The following is a 23,848-nucleotide window of genomic DNA, read 5'->3' on the forward strand; positions in this document are numbered from 1 at the left end:
GAAGAAAAGAAAGTAAGGCCTGGAGAGGCATGTCTGTGATTAGGACAGCTGATGTCTGCCTTTGAGCGCAGTTTTTTCTTTCATTTAATGACATGACTGTTTGTTTAATATCATTGGTTTAAAATTTGAAGTGGTCTTTTTCATATGTTGCTTTAAAAGGGGGTGGAGGAATCCTGATAATTCTAACGTGAAAATGAGTAAACAGCCGCTTGAGCGGCTCGGGGATCGTTTCACTTACCAACGGGAATTGTTATCATTGAATGCTGTATTTTTTATGTGATGCATCTATGTATTTAATGTCATTGTAGTCAACCAAAAATGGTCCGGAAGCTTTTCGTGTGTTTTCCATTAAAAAAAAGTGTTGTTTACAGTTTTCGAATAAGAAAAATAGCGGTTTGTTTGGCAAGACCTTGTTGCTTTAAGTCCCTGATGGGAATCATGCCTGCAGGGGTCCTGTTTCTTGTTTTATTTTATAATATAACGGCGGTAGGGTTGTTTTTTTTTTTTTTTAACCTATGATATCGGAACTTTGCAGTATTTAAATTTGTTTAACTTTTATTTTAGCCGTGTTTCACAAATATTCTCCAAATGAAAGTATTCTCAGTGTGCACTTTGGAAATAAATTGTCCCGCCGGACACTTGAAACTTTTACACTGTGTATGTCCGCTAGCCGCTCTCGTTAGCCAAGACTGAGCACTGTTTTGGCATTTGATTTTACATATTCATCTTAATGCATTCAATTGAATTTTTATCCTGGCTCTCCTCATGTTTCCTTTAAATGATTGGGTGTAAATTTCGATTTACAGGGGAATGATTTTACATGTAAATCAATTGAGTGCCTTAAGTTTATAATATAATTGCATGTTTGACATAACTTATTTTGTTAAATTCTGGTCTTGTTCCTTATTGATAAATTTTCTGAAAAGTAAATATTTTGAGAGGTGCCTGGCTGGCTATAGTATGTGACTATTGATTTCCGGGTTGTGAGTTCAGACTCCACATTAGGTATACAGATTAGTTAAAAATAAAATCTTAATGAATAATAATAAAGGTTTTGAGGTACTTTTGAGTTACAATGCAGTAATGATAATCAGTTGGGTAAATCCTTGATGTTTTATGACAGCAAATGCTTTTAACTGTTCAATGCCGGGCCGTTAACCGAGTTTGGGGCTCGTTTTACAGAAGAATTGTGTCTGGTATCACTTTATTCTATTGAATGTTTGTCCAGGCTATCTTATAAGCTTTGTGTTAAAATTTTTCACGTTATCTTAAATTTACAAATGAGGAAAAGATGGTTCTAATTAACCTGCGTCTTGCTTTACGACAGTTACTGGCCTCCGGCATACCGGAAGCCCAACGTTTTTTTATTTTACTATTAAAACATTTCTGTGTGTAAAAAACTTAGTCCTGTGTCTTTTATTTCATAGTTATACTTAAAATAAAGAAAGTTTTGTTTTTAATGTAAAAAAAATAACAGATATTGACCATCTAACTGAGCGGTTGCTATTTTACGACAGTGACTTTCCGGAAGTGCCTCTCACTGGCCATCCCTGGAAGTTGTTTACGTCCTTCTGGGGTTTTATTTCTTGCAATAATTACGTGTTTATTATTAAATTTATTTAGTTCAGTTGTGTTCTTAGTCTTTAGTGCATTTCCTTTGAAAATCGTGGAGCGTTTTCAATTTACTTAAAGGAAATTCACCCCAGAATGGATGCTGTTTTCTTAAATTGAATGGCCCTTGCTGGTCATCCTGCATACTTTTGAATACTATTTTAGAACTATAATTTTGCTTGTGACATATTGTTATTTCTTTAAATGTTGGTCTATGTGCTCCTTCCCAGGTGTTCTCCCATAGAAAAAAAATTACTTGTGTAGTTTCTATTTACAAACAAAGACGATATGCCAGTTTCTGTCCTGACCAGTCTGCCCCAGGACAACTGCAGTCCTCCTTATTTGAGGTCCTGGGCTAGACTGGACTTGCTAATCTCCTTCCATCCTATCCCACCCCAATAGCAGAGGATATTGTCCCTGCCTCTTTAGCCACAAGAGCTCACTGTGCCTTAATGCCTCAATTGCTAGCATATTGGCTTAAGAAATAGTCAGTGGTTGCCTATTTATACTCATGTCTCCATGCGTGACATCTAATGTGTATTCAAGGGGAGAATTAAAGGTGTTAAGTAAAACAGTTACTTCCTTTTGATAATGGTGATAGTTGAGTTTGCCTTATTAGCCTCTTTGCTAATAAGTCAGTTCTTGGTATTGACTTGAATTATATATGGTAACTCATGTAGAAATAATGACTTGTATTGGTGGAGCACTGAAAATCTCTAAATGTACCTTGATTACATTTAGACATGTGAAAGATTCATTGCTGGTATTTGGGTTTTACTTTATCTGTCATTGGTACTGAAAAGAAAACAGATTTCAGGAACTGGACACTTAACTAGTCTCACCAGTCCTGAGTTTTGAGACAGAGTCCTAGATCTTGAACAATATCTAAGTGTGGAGTGAACAATATTTAAGTGTGCTTTTATTATCCTAGGAGCATACTTGCAAATGAGGAGCAGATTCCCCAATCTGTCTGTTTGTGAATGTCCCAATTTTTTCAAGTGTTTCCTCCTCAGAGACCTATGTTCAATGTCAGTTGGTCATGACATTATGTAATGTATGAAATTCTTCATACAATTGTTCTGAATTAAACAGCTTATTTTTAGTTTTAGCAGTTTTTGATCTTACTATGTTACCAATTACTAAGACTAATATAACAACACAGTTGTATAACTTGCATTTTATGGTCTATTAAGTAGGACACAAAACCCATTTGAATGATTTGCTACCCATAATCTTGCATGGTATATAAGTGTCAGTAAATTGGTAACAAAGTGAGAACACCACAACCCATTCCAAAGGTACCCACAATTTTTTATGAGTCAGTTGCCTTGTTAAGAGAAAAAAATGGAGTTCTGAGACAACCCCCAAGCAAATAACTGGTGTTACCTCTCAATATAGTATTTAATAATTCCCCTATGATGTTTAAGTAAAGTGGGATGAACCATGGTTCATTTTGAGGGGACAGTCAGGCCTCTAAAGCAGCAATCTTATCTTGTGGTTTGACTCATGCAGTTCCTGTCTTACATTATCTTTCACTCTTTTGGCCTACCTCAAACAGGCTGCATGATTGGGTACTGTGGCCCCACCAACCACTTTCAGAAATTCCCCTGGATAAGGGAAAGAGGAAGTTTGTCCCATCCACTCATCTTATGAGTTTCCAAGTTACCTAATTTTCCTGCAGTGGTGCTAAGCTGACCTGCCACAGGTAAGTCTTTTGTAGATTTGTACAATCACTAACTCCTTCAGGATCTGTGATGGAGAAATCCAGTTCTGGTCAGCCTACAGGCCTGTAATGAGAGGAGAGGACCTAGACCCAGTTGTCAAGACCAGCCATAAGGTAAGTGCAACCTTATGCTGTGTGAGGCTACAGGTGTTGGGAGGAGAATAGCACCTGTCTCCTCTGTCAGTTGTCTCATTATTTAATATGATTTTATTGTCTCATTATTTAAGATGGTGTTGTTGTCTCATTTAAGATGGTGTTGTTGTCTCATTATTTAAGATGGTGTTGTTGTCTCATTATTTAAGATGGTGTTGTTGTCTTATTATTTAAGATGGTGTTATTGTCTCATTATTTAAGATGGTGTTGAAATCCCTCCCCTGTCTCTAATTTGGAACTTCCAGCAATGGCAGGGTCACTGCCTGGGTACTACTAATTAACTCTGTGGTAGAGACTCTGTGTCTCTGATTTCTTTAACTGGTCAGTGGCATCTTTTCCAGTCCTTACTTGTGTTTCTCTGTTTACTGTTGAATGCCACTCTTATAGACACGTTGGCTTTATTAGAATGTCAGATTTCAAACAAACCTGATCTTGATGTTTTCACATCATAGTTTTGATCTGTCTTTTTATCCTTTTGGAAGATTTGTAATACCATGTAGATGCAGGAGGGATTGGCTGGGCTTGTCCAAAACACGCTTCAGGAATCTAGAGATTGTGGGAGCACTGCTCAGGTGTTTTGTTTTGTTTTGTTTTGTTCTAGGTACAAGTGTAACTTTTTATCATGGATCTGAATGCAGTTAAATCCAGCTCCATTTAGGAAAGGGGAAAAGATGAGATCTGTACCCCAGGTGGGTGCTATAGATTGCCAGTCTGCAAGTGTACCCCCACTATGGGTGGGTGGGCATTTATTTGGCAGCTCCTGGAAGCACAGGGTAACAACTCAACCAATATGTAGCCATACTCCCTTAAATATTTGCTCTTAAATATTTGTTAGCTGGTTTTTTGGCCTTGCAGATGTTCCTCATTTGCTTTGCAGATGTTGCTGAGACCACCCATTGTGTTTTACTCACAATAAATTTCTAGTATCTGAGTCTGAAAGACCCTTGGCTCTTTCTTACTCTCTTCTTTGAGCCTCAGCTTCTACATTTGCATAGTAGAAATCACACCTTGCTATCAAGTGTGATAATCTTTAGAAAGTGCTCAGCACACAGTAGGTGCTGAAATAATTGGACCATGGTTTCCAGAAGCCATATATTGGCCAGAACATTATGGCTTGGCTTAGCTCCTCTTCCTACCTGTCCAGACCCCACTCCCTTAGATTTTTGCAGTAATTTCAGCTAAGTGTTTGTTTCCTTCCACAGGGCCAGCAGATATCCTCAGAGAGTATTGGGCATCTCTTTGGAAATCAACCTCTTTAATTCTGCTACGATGCCAGGAGGTTGCCCAGCAACACACACTTTGCCTTGCTCTGAGCTGCAGTCTTTTGTGGCTCACTTGGACAGCTTACACTGAAGCTGACGTGTGTCAGCATCAAGTTGGGGCCACAGGGGGTTTGTTAACTGGCAGTGCCAAAAAGTTATCCTCTCTTTGCTTCCCTGTGTAAAGTTACTTCTTTTCTGGGCACTGGTTAATTTGTTGAAAATCAGGTGAAAGCTTTTGACAGTGGGTCAGGAGAGCATTGAGTGTAAATATGAATTACTCGAGGGTGCATTCAAAGACACTTCTGACCTTTAGTTTTATAGATCCCTCCGCCCTCGGTTGCTTTATTAGCACTGGTTTAATCCAGAAGGTGGCATCACAGAATCTGATGGGATTCAAAGATTTAAAAAAAAAAAAACATTTCTTTGTGATCAGACACTAAAGTATGTAGCCTTTTTACAACATAGTGACATTTTGAAGACTTCTCTATCCCTACAATTGGTTAAATTACTTTAAAGCTGTGGAAGGTAAAAACCTGAGGTCTGAGGTACTTTGCAAAACCTGTACCCAAACCCATGTTCCTTCCCCAGGTGGTGTGACAGTGACCAAGACTGGCTTATCTGCTTGTCAAAAGCAGCTGTTCGATTGAACAACTGTGATGCCTCCTTCCCCTTCCACACACCCTTGTGCCCAGTGCCCGTCAAAATCATCTTGGGTCATTTCATTGAAGGGAAGGGCTGGGGAAGGTCTAAATGAATGGTTTATGGGTAAATCTGCTGTGTACTGGTACTTAAAAATACGTCACTTAAAAATAATTCCAAAAGGGTGACTCTCTAACTGGTGGCATTCTCAAAGTCAGGACTCTCAGGGGTTAGAGAAGGTGACCCTCCTCAGAATTTAAGGTGGGACCTGGCTTGGTGGTTCTTCCCCAGGAGGCTGTTCCTGGGCCAGCCATATCGCCTGCCTCGTGAGGCCTGTACTCAGCAAATGTCCCCCCTGCAGCGGGAATGTCCATGTGCTCTCAGTTCATGGTGTGAAGTATTCCATGTCAAACCTGTGTTTGCCTTAAGTCCTTCTTCATTCTGCTGATTTACGTGGCCGATGGAAAGAGGATGGATATTGAATGCTTTAAGGCAAGGCCTTTGAAATAGAGTGTCTTCCTTGCTGCATGTAAACTCTTGGATGGCCAATAATATTTCATTGTAGATATATACCACATTTTTTTTATCCATCGATCTTGTTGATGAATGCTTGGGTTGCTTCCATGTCTTAGCTGGTGTGGATGCTGCTGAACACTGGGGTTTGGATAAGCCTTTGGGATAGCAGCTTCTTTTCCTTTATATAAATATGCAGACATGGGATGGCTGGATTGTATAGTAGTTCTATTTCTAATTGTTGAGCAGCTGCAATGCTGTTTTCCAGAGTGGCCCTTCCAGTTGATGTGGGTGAACACATCTTGAACTAAATGGATTTCAGGGTTGGTTCTCCAGCCCCTTCTGATTGTCTGTTCTTTTAAGGAGAGGAACTAGAGAGGTTCGAGGCTTCACGGGGGCTCACAGGGTATTTATGATCAGGAGAGACGGAATGACTGATTAATAGGGTCCTTCCTTCAGGGGATGGGGAGAGGGCTGGGCAGAGTGGCCTTCCCTTTGTAGACCTGCCCTCAGAGCATGGGGAGAAAGCAGGCAGGAGGAGTTCTGGGTCCCTGTATTGGACTTTTGTGTGTCCAAGGATATCTTCCTCCTACTTCCCTGTCATTGGCTCTACTTAGGATCAGCATAGCTGGAGGACAAAAGGCCGATGATGCACATTATTGAATGTGACATGAGCACATAGGGCCCTCTGACAAAGGTGAAATCCTTATGATGGGGTCTGTTCTTTATTTTCCCAGCTTCCCTGAGAATTTGGGACTTTGCTCCTGGGGACGGCTTTGTTGTTTCTGCCTCTCTGTGCGCTGCCTTAGCCTGTGAAACGTTGCCCAAAGAATGGCGGCCCTTACCCCCTGTACCGTTTTCTAGTCCGAGGGAGCCTTCCTAGAGGCGATAATTGTCGTTTCTGGCAACTAATCAGACATGGCTGGGTTGACTGCTCAGTCTTTCATGTTGATAGTGACCTGTGTTCTCCCGGGGATCTTGATGAAGGTGAACTGCTGTTGTTGGCATGTTCTTTAATGCACCGGCCACACAATTCTTCCCTTGACATTCCCATGGCTCAAGTGACTTGTTAAATTCCTACAGAAAATGCATACTGGCTGGCAATGGCAGCATGCGGGGCATGGGACAGATTGGGTCCCAGGGAAGAAATTGGGCATGGCTGATTGTCAGACTTCTGTGCTCTGACACAAAGATATTGAATGGAATAATGTCCACCGTGCAGAGCAGTGGCATATGTGGGATCTTTGGAATCCCAATTTTGTGTTTGGGACTGCGGTTGGAATTCCAAGCATTTCTCTATTAACTTCCTTCACTCTTCTGCTGAGTATACTCTGCACGTTGGTGGGAGGAGAAGCAGCGCGTGGACGCTGTCAATGAACTGTACGTGAGTCAGGGGACATTTTGATCCTCATGGGCCTGTGCACGTGAACCTGGATGTCTGGGAACCTCCTGGGTCAGGTTTCCAGTTAAGAGGATTAAGCCCTCCTGTTTCTTTTGCTGAGAAGGGTGTATACCCACAGGCTGCTGGCATCCCTTCCCTTATTTATCTGCTACAAGTAGCCGCTTGGTCATCCGACCCCTCTGCCATTTTGGGGTTCTTTTGGGAGGCGATGACTTTGCCTCCAGGGGATCTTGCCTGTTATAGACACCACAGTGTTGTACTGAAGCTACCAGAGGGGTGAGAGGATAAGGGGGAGTTGCAGTTTGAGGAGGGGGGGTGTTACGGTTTCCCCATTTCAAGTTCTTGCTTTCTCTTGATAGAGAAATCTCTGGCTCAGCAGGGACGTGAGTACACTCTGAGAGTGTGAGGAAACTTGACAGCACGAGGACTCGGGACTCGGGGTGAAAGTGGTGGGCCTTGAGGGCTCAAGGGTGGGTTTCCTGCCTTTTTCCATTTGCCCACACTACCTCTGGGGTGGCATAACTGGGGGACAGAAGACATTGGACATTGCCAGAGATGGTCTGAGAAATTATGACTGTCTCGTTGAATGGAGACATTCGTTAGGATGAGAGGGGAGTCATTTTCCAATTTACCAAGAAGGGATTTATAGGCGCATGGCCGTTATGCTGTCTCATTTTAATTCTGTTACCGTAGGCCTATGAACAAAGGCCTCGGGGGGGAGTTAGCCCCTCACTCTGCTGTCTCTTTGCAGGTCTCAATGACCTGAGGCCCTTCGGAGGAGGAACTACTGTTGCTCATGCTGGTTTTGTTACCAGGAGAGTCTTTGTAGGCCCTCGGACATGGTCTTTGGTGGTCAGTCCCCTCTGCGCTTCTCGGGAGGGTGTAGCTGAGCCTTCTGTTTCAGCAGCTTAAGTCGTCCCCCTTCCCCTTGTTCTCAGGCCCTGCAGGGTCCCCGGGGACCCATTCCTGGACTGCACAATTGTCCAGAGGCTTGTCTAGATTTTGAAAAAGATTTGCCTCCTATGCATGGAGACCGGGAACCCACATTCAGAAGTGTTCTGAAGTCAGTGTTCTCAGAAAAGGGAAGGGGAGGTCCTTCGCCTCCTTTGAACAGGGGTCACTTAACTTTTAGTTCTTATTTTATTTGCCCTTATGACACGCTAGCAGGAGATACCAGGTCCCCTTGGGATCTGCGCCCTCCCCTGACTGATGAGTCCCCAGCGCCGGCCACAGTTATAGATGCCTGTGCTGAGAACTCCCTCGAGAGCTCTTGGTGCCAACAGCACCCAAGGGACAGTTCCTCAGTCCGAACAGGGCTTCTCCTTCTGCCTGCTGTGGCTTTTACCCCTGCCTGTGTTCTCAGGGGGAGCTCTTGCTGGGCCATAGAGCCCATTGCAGTGAGGTTTGAAACTACAAACCTTGTTTAGGGACGGTTCAGGTTGATATGCTGATGTCAGCCATCCACTGACAAGTTGAACTGTGCTATTCCTCCCACACCCTCCCTTTCCTGAAGGCCCTGGAGCGGCAGAGGGGCGATCTGTCTCCTTTGTGAGACGCAGGACTGGACAGAATACTTGGAGGGGGGGCTTCGGACGCTGCATTATGGAGCCTTAGTGTGGAGGCCTCTCAGAATGGGTGGGAATCCGCCATTGGCCATGGCTGATTGTCAGACTTCTGTGCTCTGACACAAAGATATTGAATGGAGTAATGTCCACCGTGCAGAGCAGGGGCATATGTGGGATCTTTGGAATCCCAGTTTTGTGTTTGGGACTGCGGTTGGAATTCCAAGCATTTCTCTATTAACTTCCTTCACTCTTCTGCTGAGTATACTCTGCACGTTGGTGGGAGGAGAAGCAGCGCGTGGACGCTGTCAATGAACTGTACGTGAGTCAGGGGACATTTTGATCCTCATGGGCTTGTGTACGTGGCTGTAACCCTGGGTGGCTCAGTGGGTTAAAGCCTCTGCCTTGAGCTCGGGTCCTGGTCCCAGGGTCCTGGGATTAAGCCCCACATCGGGCTCTCGGCTCAGCGGGGAGCCTGCTTCCTCCTCTCTATCTGCCTGCCTCTCTGCCTGCTTGTAGTCTCTGTCAAATAAATAAATAAATAAAGAATGGGTGGGAAGAACGCGCAAAACGTTGCTCTCTCGGACCGCTGATGAGATGCTTCTAGGCCCCTCGGGTTTGAGTTGACCCCCTCTGCCCCCCCTGCTGCCTCCAGGAGTGCAGCCTGTGGGTTAGACTGCAGCCCAAGGGGCCGCCCCTCAGCTTAGATTAGGTTTTCGTCCTGAGCCCCTCTTGTCTCCTCTGCTCATGCAGACCTACCGTATTGCTTCTCAGCTTAGAGAAGGACGGGCCGCCCCTCACATGAGATTGGGTTGGCTTCCTGAGCCCCCCTTGTCTCTACTCATGCCGACCTACCGTATTGCTTCTCGGCTTCAGAAAAGGGTAGCCGTGGGCTGTGTTCAGGGACTCCCGAGGAGAATTCACTGATTGCCGCAGCCTCCCTGGTTAGTCAGACACAGTAGCCTTACAGAATGCTGAAAGGCCTGTAGGAGAAGCCAGGCTTCTGTCTGCTCAAGGAGTGTAGGTTGTCGCCTTGGGGGGGCTGACTCACAGGATGTGGAATATGGTTACAGGCTGGAGCCAGACACCAGGCTTCTCCTCCAGAGCTCAGAGGAGACGCAGACTGCGCCATTTGCTAAGACGGTAGATCTTCTACCCTCTGTCACCTTATTCCAAATTAATTGCTAATTACTGGGGGTGGAATGAAACTTTGGAGGGGATGGCTGTGTTTATGGCATGGGTTATGGTAATGGCTCATGTATGTATACCGATCTCCAAACTCATTAACTTGTATACATTAAATATGTACAGTTTGTTGTATGTCAGTCATATACCTTCATACCTCAATAAAGTGGTTTGAAAAAAAAGCAAAGAAAGGGGTGCCTTGGTGGCTCAGTTGGTAATGCATACAACTCTTGACCTCAGCTCAGGTCTTGATCTCAGGGTTGTGAGTTTAAGCCCCATTTTGGGCTCCCTGAGCCTACTTAAAATAAAATAAATGTAAAAAAAAAAAACCCCTCCCATGTGTACAGATGAGTGCTCCCCTCAAATGTTTTTAGATTTGCAAATTGTAGGGGAAGGAAGTTTCTGTCCAGGGAAATGGGAGATTACTGCTTCTTTATTATTGCTTTGTCTGTATTGTTCCATTTACATGTGGCATTTGCCCTGGCGATGTATAAGGGTAACCTTTAGTCTGTAGGATTTTCCACTTCATTGAGTCACAGCAGTTCTACAGAAGCCGTGAACTTCACCTGGAGGACTTGGACTCAAGGAGCAGCCGTGGGCCATCAGCTGTTTGTCATCGGACCAGAAACTGACTTTGGGTTAATGTGACTTTGGGATTGGCCTGGATTTGGGGTTGTCTTCATGGTTTACAGTTGTGCTTTTGTGCTCATGCAAGAAATCTGTGAAAATATTTTGTATATGAGAACATGTCAAAATGTGTCTATGTACTGTATCTGTGTTGTGCAGAATGGAGGGCAGTAGTCTCGGGCTGCTGGGTCTCCCCAGTAGGCACTTTTCTCTGAGGCTGTGTCCCACACCCTTCTGTCTACTATGTGACTGAGTTCCCTAGCCATAGCTACTTGGTTTCATACTTTTCACCTTATCAGAGTTGAGCCAATGATACTTTTGTTATATTTAGAGTTTGGGACTAGGCCCTAAGAATGAGTGATAGCTCATCCTTGGGGGTTCCTGGCCAGCTGGGTCGGTAGAGCATGTGACTCTTGATCTGACTCAGGGTCATTAAGTTCAAGCCCCACATTGGGTGTAGAGATTACTTAAAATCTTTTTAAAAAATGAGTGATATCTTGAAAGGGTACCTTCATATTCTTTTACTGCAGAGAATATAATAAGAAGGCGTATTGTTGTGTTTCCCTGAGCTATCCTCATTTCTGTATTTAAAATGTGTTTGTTGGGGCACCTGGGCGGCTCAGTGGGTTAAGCCTCTGCCTTTGGCTCAGGTCATGATCTCACAGTCCTGGGATCAAGCCCCACATCGGGCTCTCTGCTCAGAAGGGAGCCTGCTTCCCAACCCCCCACTGCCTGCCTCTCTGCCTGCTTGTGATCTCTGTCTGTCAAATAAATAAATCTTAAAAAAAATAAAATGTTTGTTGCTTAACGTTCTTGCATTTTGTAAAATGCTTGTGTTCTTCCAATAAAATGTATTTGCTTCAGAAAATATCACTTGTCGATTTTTATTATTCACCGTGAACACCAGCATCATCTAAGCTGCGACCCTGCCATGAGAGCCATTCCTGAACCAGGGCAGAGCTAAGAAAGATAGACTTTGACACATTAACAACAGGGTCTTGGTGGGAGGGGAATGGGGTCTCCAGGCCAGGTTGGAGGGTCCCTTTCTTTGTTAAGCTCTACCCTTTGGTTACAGAAGTATGGCCCTTAAATTATTGGGCAATATAATACCTCCCTATGAAAAGTGGTCCTTTTAGCACTTCCTGAAGGCCACAAGCACCTATTTGGGGATTGTGGAAGTGGTGGGGGAATTTCCTGATACTCCCAAGGATAAGGCAGAGGTAGCATGACTGGTAGGATTGTACAGGAGATAAGTCCAGAAATCAGTAGGACCCAAGCTAGGAGCAGCAAGCCCATAGTTGATTCCTGGTAAGGCCAGCATTAGAATCTTGGTCCTGTGCACCTGAGGTTTCTAGGTCTTAAAAAGTCTTTGTAATAGCAGAATTAAATTAGTTAGATGGGTAGAAGAGTTTGGGGGCAGTTTGTTTTTTAAACATATCAACACAGGGTTCCAGTTCTTGCACGCAATTTCCAGGTAGCTAAAATTGCATGTCTTCCCCACAGCTGAGGGTTGTTTAAACATCTCAGCAGGAGTGCTTGGCTAGCTCAGTCCCTAGAGCCTGGGAGTCTTGATCTCAGGGTTGAGTTAGAGCCCCACATTGAGTAAGCAACTTTAAGTCGGTTATTTAAAATATTTTGGGGTGCCTGGGTGGCTCAGTGGGTTAAGCCTCTGCCTTCTACTCAGGTCATGATCCCAGGGGTCGTGAGACTTGAGCCCCACAGCATTGGGCTCTGCTAGGATGGGAGCCTGCTTCCCCCGCCCCTCCCCCGCCTGCCTCTCTGCCCACTTGTGATCTCTGCCAAATAAATAAATCTTTTTTAAAAAATCCCAACACATAGCCTATCCTTATGGTCGAAAAATCTCCCAAGGCAAAGGAGAGCAAGCCTGTGGCAGTCTGTTCTGTCTTTAAATATACAGGGTGGTGGGGCACAGGGCTCTCCCTGGGATTTCATAAAGACTTCGGATGCCGCTGTCAGCCCTGCTGTTCTTGCTATCCCGTCTAGAGGGGCCCCAGCTGCAATGTCTCCTTCCCGGGGCCTGAGAGTTTCAGCAGCACCCAGAGTTCAAATCGCTTCTCTTTTTCTCCAATTGCCGCCGCAACTTTGCATCCCTTTTATTATCATTTGTGAGGCACATTCTCCACTGGGCCTATTTTAGGTCGGTGGGTATGATTTCACCTGAGACATTTGCTTTTAGTCCTTTCCAAACACCATGAAATCGCGTTAGTACCCATTTTTACATTCCCAGGCCTCTGCAAGGCGTGCATTCCTTGGGGGCGGGACCAGGGGGAGGGGAAGGCGGGGTCATGGGCGGCACCCGACGGCGGCGCAGGCTCCGCCCACAAAGCCGCTAAGGCGCAGGCGCATCACTGGGGGAGGCGCGCGAGGCCCCGAGGTCGGGAGGAGCGGAGGGCCTAACGTTAGAGAGGAGGCGGGGTGGGATTCCAGGAGCGAGGCCGTTCCCAGGCGGACAGCGGGCGAGGGGCGGGGCCAGGGGAGGAGCCCAGGGCGCTGCGTTATCCGCGGTGGGGGCGGAGCCTGCTGCACATGGAGAGGGGAAGGTCCCTAAGTTTTGTAGCTGAGGGGTCCGCCTGGTGCACACCTTCCCCGCCGGCCTCTCACCCTTTGCAATTCCCTAGCGGACCCTCAGCCTCTGGACGCCCCTTGCGCGAGGGGGGCGCGTTTTCGTGCTTATTCATACATCTCTGAGCCAGAGGTTGCTGGCACCGAGGCTGCAGATGTTGTCTGCAACATTAATGGGAAAATATTAGCCCAAATATTAGCCACCATAATCTGGGGCAGCATATTCCGAGTGATGCACCATGATGAGGGAATATAAAGAGGATTAGATGGTAAGAAATCGCATAACTTGCAAATCATATGGTCATCTCCGCAGATGTTGAAAAGATGAAAACGGAGGGATTAGATGATTTTATGAGAGGCATTTGCTTAAGTCTATTACCAACACCACAATGTTGAATTACCGCTCTGATGACATCACCTTCACAAACATCATAATCACATGTATGCCCATAACGCATCATTTGGTTTGGGCTATGACACTCCCGTGTCTTTTGTAAATTGTGTGTTTTTAGGAACCAGGACTGCAGGTCCCGCACCTGCCTCCCCCATGCCGGCAACAGCTTGGCCCAAACGTCATGTGGCTCCTGGTGTTCCAGTTTAAAATATGTAATTGAATAATGGGTTTGGAGTTGCAATTTTAAGTAGAACTCTTACTAAGTTTGTGTACTGCTTATATATTGGAACAGTGAAGGGAAATTTAGTTTCACTGATTTTGCTGGTTTACTTTTTTAAATAAATGGAATTATTTGGTATTCATAAAAGTTTTTTCAAGGCTTTTTTTTTTTTTTTTGCCTCCCAAACCTGCTCTTCCTATGTCTTCCCCTCCTTGGTATAGGGTAATTCTTTCCTTCTACTCAAGACAAATACCTTGGTGTCTTTCTTGACTCTTCCACTTCTTCCTGCCCCACATTAACTTCATCGGCAAATCCTCAACTCTGCCTTCAAACTACAGCCAGACTCTGACTGCTTTATTGCACCTCCGCTATTACTACCCTTGGCCAGACTCCCTTTACCACGCTCCTGGGTTATTCTAACAGTCTCCTAACTAGTCTCTCTGCTTCTTCCCTTGCTCTGCAAAGTCTGTTCTCGAGCACAGCGTTTCCCGAACGGCTGTATGGATTTCCGTGAGGTCGAGAACTCAGAGTTACGATTGCCAGGTCGCAGGTGAGGCTGATGTGTAGCTTTGGTACATAATGCCAAATGGTTCCCCATTTGTGGGGCCAATTAACGCTCTCATCAGTAGTTTAACTTCACAGTAAAGGCAAGGACACTCGTGCAAGGAAGAAGACACGGCTGCCATCCCACCTTGTCACTGCATCAAGTGTGTTCATTGTTTCCTCAGTAGTTTTCATTTGGGACATGCTCTCTTTATGCCACTGGGATGTCACAGTGGCATCTAGATGTGCAGGTAGCTGTTGGTGATAGACCATAAGGCTTCAGTGGGGTATGACCCTGAGTGCGAGCCCACAAAACAGAACCAACCAGGTTCTGTGGGCCGCATGGGTAGGACTACCTCTCCTGGGATGTGAGGGTCAAGGCTGAGTTTCAAGCAGGGCAGAGCCTGGGCTGACCACCATGCCTACTCTTTCTCTCAGCCCTGCCTACTCACGTGTGCATGTTTATAAAATGGAGTTCTGGTGAGAGTAGACCCTCAGGACAGCTTTGACAGAGAGCAAGAATCCAGAAAATGGCAATAGGCCCCCTGGAGGACGTACTGGAGAAAGCCCAGCCCCAGCTCTGCACCTCGCCACCCTGAGGTGGACTGCTGATATGAAATTGGGGTTTGGGGCCTTCTCTCTGCCCTCCTGGAAAACTCTTGAGTCACTGCCCAACTGCCAGCAATATGGGGCCCTGCAGAGCACAGGGCCGAGAGCTCTGACTTTGTGTCAGATCCAAATAGCAAATCAGTATCTTCCAGCTTTAGACGGGGACCCAGGTGTGCACGTGCCTAGCCTGGCCTCCCGCTCATTAGCTCCGATTACACTGTGGCTCACGGGTCTCTGTATTTCGCAATTCCCAGGACATATAGGCTCCCAGGCTTCTTGACAGGGAGGTCTTGGGGCTTCGGGAGAACAAGAATAGAAGCTTCACAGTCTCCTTGATGAGCCCCCAAATCCCACAGTGTCCCTTACACTGCCTTCTTTAGGTCAAGCAAGTCACAGGCAGCCCAAGTTCAAGAGCATGGAGAAACAGACTCCATTTCCGGATGGAAGGATGGGTAGAATCCCAGAACAAAGGGCTGGGAGGAACTGCGGCGGCCCTTTGCTATCAATCTACCACCATCTGTGCATGGAAATAGGAGCCAATACCTGAAGCAGAGTCTCAGAAATACAACATAGACTCATAAAAGGACGTGAGCTAATATAGAAGAACACTGTTCCGGGGAGATGAGCTTACTCCAGGTGTGTGAATCCTTTCTAATCTAATAATGGTGAACACTGAATCACAAACTGAGTATAAAGGAACCATCCGTGAGTTTGCCAGGAGTTGGAATTTCAACTCAGCCTTCCCTCCTTGTACCCAAAGAGGAAGGAAAAATACAGGGAGTATCCTGTCTACCTCCAGGAGAGTGGAAGAGAAAATAAACATCTAGCCCCCAATGTGAATGTTGTGCAAAGTTCAGATGCAGGAAGAGGGTTTGTTTTTTTAAGATTGTATTTATTTATTTGACAGAGATCACAAGTAGGCAGAGAGGCAGGCAGAGAGAGAGGGGAGGAAGCAGGCTCCCTGCTGAGCAGAGAGCCCGATGCGGGGCTCAATCCCAGGACCCTGAGATCATGATCTGAGGCCCAAGGCAGCGTCTCAACCCACTGAGCCACCCAGGCGCCCAGGAAGAGGGTTTTAGACCACTGTCTGGGATCGGTAAACTTTTTTGCTTTGTGATGATAAACAAGGCATGGCTTGGCTTCATCTACGATAGAAGTGAGAATGTGATTTGGACTAGCATTTTGAGCAGGCTCAGAATTTTGGTTCCTGTTGGTCTTCACAGAATACTCGGTTCTTTGGCAATATCTCTCATCACAGGCCATCAGAACACTTGGAAAACACACCCCTGTGGGGTCCGTTTATGCTATCTCCCCATAGGAAAATCCTTAACACCATGAACAGTGGTTCATCAAAGAAAATAGCTCACTAAGAATCTTAAGACGTCGACCCGGAGTGGCTTGCATACGTCCTAGTACTATAGCCTGACTTGTGTCCCACCCCCCCGCCAATTTCATATGTGGAAGCCCTACCCCCAACATGAATGTACTTGAAGATAAGGCTTTTAGGAGGGAATTAAGGTTAAATGAAGTCATGAGGGTAAAATCCTAATCCCATTGGATTGGTGTTCTTATGAAAAGAGGAAGATCTCTCTCTCTCTCTCTCTGTGCACACACACTGAGGAAAAGCCATGGAGGACATAGCTAGAAGACAGTCATCTACCAGCTAGGGGGGGAGCTCTCACCAGGAACTGATTTGGCCAGCACCTTGATTTTGAACTTCCAGCCTCCAGAACTGCGAGAAATACATTTCTGTTGTTTCACTTCCACCCCTCCACCCCCCGCCCCATCTATGGTATTTTGTTTTGGCAGCCCAAGGTGACCGATCTAAGGTTTTCCTGAGCGTGATCTGAGAAATGCTCGTGTATTGGTTCTGTGGTCAAACACCTTTGAGAAAGCTGAATGCCATTAACACCTATTGGAAATCCACAATGTACATTCGAATGTGAGGGGTTTCCAGAGCCCAGGAGTGAGGAAGACCTTGTTAGATTGTTGGAGAGGCACCTGTCGCCACCTATATCACAGATCTCTACCACGGGAGTCCTTTGGAAGCACCTGTGGGATGTTCTTTTGTTTTTGTTTTTTTAAAAAAAGATTTTATTTATTTATTTGAGAGAGAGAGAGAGAGAGAAGAAAAGAGCATGAACAAGAGCAGAGGGAGAAGGAGAAGCAGATTCCCCTGCTGAGCTGGGAGCCAGATATGGGGCTCGATCCCAGCACCCTGGGCTCATGACCTGAGCCGAAGGCAGACGCTTAACCGACTGAGCCACCCAGGCGCCACTGTATTTAGTTTTTGTTTTATACCTGTGTCCAGGCCCTGACTCTGCTCCAAGCTCAGTGAGCCAGAACATTTATTTCAAAGATCATAGACAATTCTGGTGAGCAACCCTAATTCTCAACCCGCAAAGGCACACACACTTCGTGGAGATGACTTTGGGAACCACTGATCTAGGACCTCAACCTATTTTACAGGCAAAGAAATTTAGGTCCCAGTAGGAAAAGGACCTGCCTAATTGTGAGCACAGCAAACAACGAACGTTCCAACACTTTTCCCTTTAATATGAATGACCTCTAGATGGCAGTCTTATTTCTTGGTTTAGGCTGCGTTCGCACAGGCTGAAAAGTTGGAACTGGATGAATTCGTGTGGATATATAACAATTTAGTCAAATGAATGTCTGTCATAATACGTTGCCTTGGACCAGGGAGCTCCTGGGCTATTTCTGTGTATGCCTCACAGGCCAGGTTTCCAACCTGGAAGCTGGAGAGCTGAGGGAAAATGATGTCTAGTCAGGGAAGAGACAGGGGAAGGGACAGCAGGCTCCCATGGAGCCTCTTGTGGCCTCGTCCTGACTGACAGGCACAGAGATAGGTCAAGCCGAGACAACCGCTTTTCCTCAGCCACCTGCTAGTCGATATGTTCTTTGAGAAGGAATACTTTGAAAAATGTATCTCATGAAGAACCATTTGGAGAGATGCCTTTGGAGATCCAGTCATTGCAAGAACCTTTTCTCTCATCCTAACTGGTCTTCATCAGAATCCTGGAATATCTGGAAAGTTTCAGACTCTCCAGGCCAATACCAGGGTTCTAGTCTTCTATCTGCTACTAACTTCCAAAGTGACTTTGAGCAAGTCACCTCCCTTCCCTCGGCCTTCACCATCTGATTTATTTTCATTGAATTCCTTCAATAAATCAGTGACAGTTTGAATGATGGCATTGACTTCAGTGACTCAATTTATGTTGGGCAAGACATAGCATCCCAAACCCAGACACAGGAAATGCACGTGTGCATTTCAAACACCCGTGCTACACAATCAGTAAGAGCTTCCTTTTTTTTTTTTTTTTGTGACGTCAGGGAAGACGTCCAGAAGTATAGCAGGCTCTGGACACAGAGCTTCAGCTCGATTTTTTTGTGATTCCCTCAGATCCATCATCCTCCAGGACGGGGTGTATTAATGTCCAGCTCTTGGGAAGATGGCTAAAATGATTCCCAGGGGACATATCCAGACCTAACAATAGGGGAAAATGGAAAGAAGGGACCACAGGGAAAGAAGGACCACGCCTCTGTGTATTTACTTCTTAGGAGAGAGACCTTTCTTGGAGGCACCCCAGTGCACTTTTCACATTTCGCTGGTCCTGATTGGATCAGTGGGGTTTTTTTCCATCTGCTGACAGAAAGAATGGTAGAATCATGATCAGCTTGCACTAGTCATTGTAGGGGGCAATAAATATTGAAGTCAACCACTTGTTACTCTCCTTCCTCCCCAAGTAGAGAAGATATGCTTATTAGTGTGAAGATAGGGTTGTTCCAGATCCACTGAGAAGGATCCGATGGTCATTTAATTCATGGTGTGAGCCAGTCATTGCTGTCTGTTCTGTGTTTGTGTGCAGAGGGGAAGGAGCCACCTCATGGAGAGTATAGTATCCACCATCCAAAGAGTCTGTCATCCCTCTAGGTTGACTGAAGGCATGTTCCCTGGGGTTGGAAGTGAGATGCGGGGTTGGTCAAGGAACAGAGTTAAATGCAGAATGTAGACATTCATGAATTTTATTCGCTGTGCTGGGCTCAAGTAGCAGGCTGTGATTCTGCTTTCTGGGTTGTCTAACGCAAACCTGGACCACCTGCTACCCTGTGATACTGGGCACTGAGGGGCTAGAACCCAAGAGCATAAGGTAGGGGAAGAGAATCAAGATTTCTGAACATGAGAATACTGTGTTGTATCCATGGGCATCCGCCCCTTCACCCCCTCACTTTGCCCTCCAAAGAAATGTGTCTGTCCTGTAACGTTTGCCTCAAGAAACTAGTGGATGAGTGAAGCATCAGAAAATTGCAAAAGCGCTTTGGCTAGCTCTTCTTTCTAGATGAGGATGCCGGTGAAAAGTAGGTGCCATTCAACTGGGTTGTCTGGTTTGTAGCGTGTTGGGCGGAGCCAGGAATAGAGTCTAGGTGGTGGCAGTTCACATCAGCAGCGGAATGGGTGTTGGTACCTAACAGACTCCTGGGAGTGTTCCGCCATGCTCTTATGCACTGAATTGTGTCCCCCCACCAAACCCCCCCAAGTTCATATATTGAAGCCCTAATATTTGGAGCTAGGGACTTCAAGGAGGTAATTAAGGTTAAGTGAGGTCATAAGGGTGGGGCCCTGATCCTGTAGGACTGGTATACTTACAAGAAGAGGAGGAAAGGGGCACCTGGGTGGCTCAGTGGGTTAAGCCTCTGCTTTTTTTTTTTTAAGATTTTATTTATTTATTTGGCAGAGAGAGATCTCAAGTAGACGGAGAGGCAGGCAGAGAGAGAGAGAGGAAAGCAGGATCCCTGCTGAGCAGAGAGCCCAATGTGGGACTCGATCCCAGGACCCTGAGATCACGACCTGAGCTGAAGGCAGGCCGTGAACCCACTGAGCCACCCAGGCGCCCAAGCCTCTGCTTTTGACATAGGTCATGATCTCAGGATCTTGGGATTAAGCCCCCCGTCGGGTTCTCTGCTCAGCAGGGAGCCTGCTTCCCCCTCTCCTTCTCTGCCTGCCTCTCTGTCTACTTGTGATCTCTCTCTCTGTCAAATAAATAAATAAGATCTTTTTTTTAAAGTATCTTTTTTTTTAAGATTTTATTTTATTTATTTGAGAGAGAGAGACAGTGAGAGAGAGAGAGCATGATAAATTCTTTTTTTTAAAAAAAAAAGAAGAAGAAGTGATACCAGAGGTCTCTTTCTATGCACACATAAAGAGAAGTCATGTAAGGACCAAGTGAGAAGGCGGCCAACTATAAGACAGTGCTGGGGAGGAAGAATTTCCCTCCCCTTCAAGAGTCCTTCTAGATAGATTAAGAATCAAATTAACAAGAGACAGATTGACAATCAAATGTAATAGGATACATACAGGGACTCCACACCAACCTGGAAATTCCAAAGACAGGCAAAGGGAGGTCTATGTGTCATCCTGAACTAAACAGAAGAGGGCAGGGGTCTGGGACTTCAGAGGAAAGGGATGCATTTCATGGGGTGATAAAAAGAGCAGATATTGGTAGTTACAAGTTTGGCCTGCCATCCAGATAGGTCTCTCAGATAAAATGTATCTCTGGTAATAACCCTTATTCTGGGAAAGACCTCCTGATTTAGATTCTTCTATGTCGTTAAAGAAGGGGCAAAAATGTCTCTTGAGCCCACAGGGTCTCTGCTGCCTTCAGCTCAAAATAATTTCACGCCGGAGGGGCCCTTCTTGGGACGACCTGCCTTCAGTTCCTACAACAGAAAGAGAGGCCTCACCAGAAACCAGCTCTGCGGGCCTCTTGATCTTGGTTGGACTTCAGTCTCCAGTGCTAGGAGAAAATGAATGTCTGCGGCTTAAGCTATGCAGCCCATGCCGTATCGATTGCCAAGCCGGCCCGAACAGAGTACCACACATACAGAGATCTCTGACTACGGATCCTTAAGCTTGGAGTCCCCAGGAATGGAATCCGTGGACAGTCCACCAAGGCCTCCGTTGATCTGTATAACCAGAAAGATTCTCAGGTCTGGCCAACAGAGGCGTCAAGAATTTGAATCACCATACCAGCGTAACAGCCGGAGGAATAGCTCGCATACAGTCCCAAGGCATGAATCAATGACACTGACTCAGGGTCCTTATAATGGGGAGACACTCAGGTGAACCTGAGGGAGAAATTTGCTATAACACAGGTGAACCTTCCCCTTGGCCTTGTTCTGAAAACACCTCTGCCCGTTGACCTTGGCAACTTGAAACTGGGAGCCGGACCAACCCAGACCTTTCAGAGGCTACTTGTAAAGTGTTTTTCCATCCATGCTGGTGCCAAGGGACCCAGAACACCCCTGCAGGAGTACCTACCGTGGAGGAGAGGGGGTGCCATTTAGGGGGAAATGGAGCTCTTCCCTGAGTCTGCCGCTCAGTGGGCCTGGTGGGACCTTGAGACCCTCCTTTGGGTTGATTCTACCAGTTACCTGGTAGACTTGGCGTTGGGCAACATCTGCACTTGGCCTAGAGTAACCTTCTGTTACTGTTGTTGATGTTTAGCCTCTGGGTGCGCCCCTGTCCCCGACCACTGTGACTAAGAACCCCTCAGAGGGGGGAACATCTGAGTGCCCTTTAATTAAGTAATTAATTATTCATTTATTTAAGTGAGCTTGAACTCATGACCCTGAGATCAAGAGTTGCATGCTCTACCAACGGAGCCCACCAGGCGCCCCTGAGTGCCCTTTGAAACCCGCCAGACCAAGTGCCCAGCCCAGGCCATGCAGGTGAAGTGTTTCTTAGTGGCCAGCAGCTTCCAGGGCCCCCCAGAGGTCCTGTGGTTTCCTCTGAGCTCCATACTGCAGCACATTGTGTCCCATAAGGCACTGCAGTCTCCTTCTGCGCCATCTGAGGGTTGCCCAGAGGTACGGAGTGGGAGGCTGCCTCCACCCTTTTCTTCCTATTCACCCCACAGGTACAGGCTGCCCAGGCAGGCCTCCCAACTTCAGAAACCTGCAGCCTGAGACCAGCGTCTGCCTCCTGTATACAGCCACGCTGGCTCCCTGGCTCCCGGAGAAGTGGGTATAGCATAAGAAGGGGCAAATGGAATCAATGAGTGCTCCCGCCCCTTATCAACAGAGGAAGTAAAATGTGATAGTGAATCATTATGGGAACTGCAGAGATTCTTCGCCACCATCCAAGGCTTGAGTAATGAGAACATGTGCACCCGCGGCTGAAACAGGCTCTCCAGCCGGGGCCACTCCCGGGCTAGTTCACTCTGCACCTTGGCCCTTATCATCTGGCGAATGCCACAGTGGCCTCAAATGTCGGGGGTAAACCAGGAAGCTCTATGCAGCCTGTGGCAAGCCCTAGCAGGAGAATCACGACAGAGTGCTAGGATGTAATAAATAATATGAACCAGCAACCAACATACAGTGCTGTTTCTCCTACTGCCAAGAGGAATAGGATGTGTCTGAGCCATCGGCAAGTTTGACTTCTCATTCCTTCTACTCTGCTGGTTTCGAGGTTTTAGTTCCCCAGAAGAAACACATCCAGTATGATCTGAAACCATGGTTCCACTGAATTGGAAACCACTCTGAGCTGCTGGAGTCGCTCTAAACAGGTGATCATGGTGTTCATGCTATAGAATGAAGACAAGTGGGAATATGAACGAGACCCAGGAGATCCCCCAAGGTGCCTTCTTCACTACAAGCCCGAGGGGGCACAGAACAGAGGCTTGTGATCCTATAGAGGACCATCAACGGCTCAGACTCTTCAGGAAGGAAGACCTGAGCATTCCCAGGAGGAAAGGCAAAAACAAAACAAAACAAAACAAAAAACCCAAAACACGCAGTGTTGATAGAGAAGTCGCAAATGGACAGGACCACCTCGTGGTTTTTGCATAAATCAGGACTATACCCTCCACCTGTGCTTCCCGGTTGATTGTCTGTTTGCTTTTTCAACTCTCTCACCTCTTCTTTAGTATTGTAAATAGGAAAGCATAGTGGTGATGAATTCACCCTTTAGGTCATGGTATTGCAGAATGTCAGTATCAAGTTGGGATAAGGGCAGAGCTTGAGACATAAGGGTCATCACTGGGAGAACTTGAACTATAAACAGAGGCTCCAACACCTCATCCCCAGCTAGGATAGTTGGGAATGTTTGTATGCATAGTTCTTGGTTGTGTCGGGTAATTAAGTTATGCTGGGAGGAAGTGTTTTTAGAATCCTATAAATGTTAGAAGGGTGTTTGTACATGTTAGAGATTTAAGGAGTACAAGGTTATAACTCTCTACATTACTTTTCTATCTACTTAATATCCCCACCTTTTGGGAACTGCCAGAAATCACCGGGATTCATTATTCCAGGCCACAGCAGTATTTGGGGTAGAAATACAGGTGATGGAAAGACATTAGCATCTGGCAAAGCCCCGAAATATTGGATATCCTTCCTTGTCCAGCAGCCTCCACCTTTGAAGACTTTGGTCAGCTTGCCCAGAGTCATTCAGATCCTTCGGTTCAACAAAATTTGGCTTATGAACCTGACCTTCAGGTTCTCAAGCCATTTTCAGGAAGGATTTGAAGTGAGGTTCTCAGATTTGCAGTAGAAACACCCAAAAGGAGACTTCTGGTAAGTCATGTCTTGGAAGACGAAGTTTATAAGTCTCCCACCACCTCTACCCATGTCTTGGGGACAAGGATTCTAGAGAATCTTTTTGAGATGCTGGAGAAAGTCGTCAATGCCAGTAGTCATTCAGGCGACCAGAACCAGTCTTGAGTCTGAAGGCAGTCACAGAACCGTGTCCAAGGAAGGGGGTCAAGGGTGACACAGAAGGCCCAGGCGGAGAAGTCCTGGGTCTGGAA

Source organism: Neovison vison, chromosome X, assembly GCF_020171115.1.
Source record: "Neovison vison isolate M4711 chromosome X, ASM_NN_V1, whole genome shotgun sequence".
Lineage (NCBI taxonomy): Eukaryota > Metazoa > Chordata > Mammalia > Carnivora > Mustelidae > Neogale > Neogale vison.